General features: G+C 57.2%; 1 protein-coding gene across 1 annotated transcript in view; it reads left to right on the top strand.

Annotated features, from left to right (window-relative positions):
- Positions 1–1,137, top strand: part of LOC119320696 (alpha/beta-gliadin clone PW8142-like) — a 27,832-nt gene that overhangs the window by 2,885 nt on the left and 23,810 nt on the right. The window lies entirely within an intron of this gene.

Genomic DNA, 1,137 nt, shown 5'->3' on the forward strand with positions numbered 1-1,137 from the left:
GGCACAACCCCCTCAGTGTTGTACATAGCTCCGCCGTTGCATGGACGCATGCATGCAACGGAACGCGGCGTGGTCAACATGGTCAAGGAACGACTTCCCTCGGAAGTGTACTGTACGTGGAGAGGCTAACAGCTGGGTCCACGGCCGCAGCAAGGAAGTGCCTCCTTATTACATGGAAATAATGATTCGTCCATCTGACAGCAGGGACCCACTGGACGGGCCACCGTATTTTGCAAAAAAAATATTTCCCCCTGACTGCTGGGACCCACCTAACGGGACACCGTATTTCACGAAAAAACATTCCCCCCGCTGTCAGCTCGGACCCACCGGAAGTGCCTCCTTATTAAGCAGAAAAAATGAATACTCCCCCTGCTAGCTGGGACCCACCTTGGTGGGAGGCTGACTTGTGGGCCTACTAAGTTGACGGGGACGGAGGGCTTTGTCAACTTAGTCAATATGAACTATTCTAGCTCCAGTGACCGTACGATGTCCATCTAACGGCTGTAGTGCTTCTTCAACCTCTGGTCTTCTTGCTCCAGCCGCCCAAAGCAGCTCCGGTCGTGCCGCGTGCTCCTGCCTCCCGTGGCCGACTGTGATGCCGCGGAGGCCTCACTGCCCCCTACTACTCCCGCCGCTGGCCGGGCCATCCCTCTACTCACCCACACCCCCTGCTATTCTTCGGCAACGGCAGCCTCACACCGCAACCGAACGAGTGAACCCTCATACTCCTCTACGCATGGGCATCCACTGACGCGTCTTCCCCGGCTCCACGTCGTCCCCTTCCTAGGCCTCACCGTCGTCCACCGCCCTGGTGCTCTCGGCGCGGCGTGGTCAATGTGGTCAAGGAACGACTTCCATCGGAAGAGTACTGTACGTGTAGAGGCTGACAGCTGGGTCCACGGTGGCCGCAAGTAAGTGCCTCCTTGTTAGGCGCAAAATAATTATTCATCCACCTGACAGCAGGGACCCATCGGACGGGCCACCTTATTTCATGAAAAAAATGTATCCCCCCTAACTGCTGGGACCCACCAACTACATCTTCGCATGCAAGGAAGTGCGTCCGGGCAAAAAAACGATTCGCCCCCCGACTGCTGGGACCCACCAGCTACATCTTGCACGCAAGGAAGTGCGTCCGGG

Source organism: Triticum dicoccoides, chromosome 6B (genome assembly GCF_002162155.2).
Source record: "Triticum dicoccoides isolate Atlit2015 ecotype Zavitan chromosome 6B, WEW_v2.0, whole genome shotgun sequence".
Classification (NCBI taxonomy): Eukaryota; Viridiplantae; Streptophyta; class Magnoliopsida; order Poales; family Poaceae; genus Triticum; species Triticum dicoccoides.